This window comes from Aplysia californica, unplaced genomic scaffold (assembly GCF_000002075.1).
Source record: "Aplysia californica isolate F4 #8 unplaced genomic scaffold, AplCal3.0 scaffold00194, whole genome shotgun sequence".
NCBI classification, from domain to species: domain Eukaryota; kingdom Metazoa; phylum Mollusca; class Gastropoda; order Aplysiida; family Aplysiidae; genus Aplysia; species Aplysia californica.
Window position 1 is genome coordinate 697,238 of NW_004797464.1, and position 306 is coordinate 697,543.

Here is a 306-nt window from a genome sequence, read left to right on the forward strand (position 1 = left end):
TAGGAGATGGACGTTACATTTAGAGATCCCCAGTCTTAGATAAACTCAGAGTGTTGAAAGAGGCTTTGCATCTATACCATAACAAGCTAGCGACTGTTCCATCACTTATGTAACATGGTTGTTTGGGGAAAAACTGTCCAGCTTGCCTTTAGCTATAAGGCTAACATTGCACTGTAGACCATTTGCGGTTGTATGCTTTTTGTCCTTTGTCCAATCTTTGTTTCATTTTTTTTAACCTATTCTGGTTGGGTGGTGTTTTTAAGGGTGGGTGGAAGAGAGAGAGAGAGAGAGAGAGAGAGAGAGAGA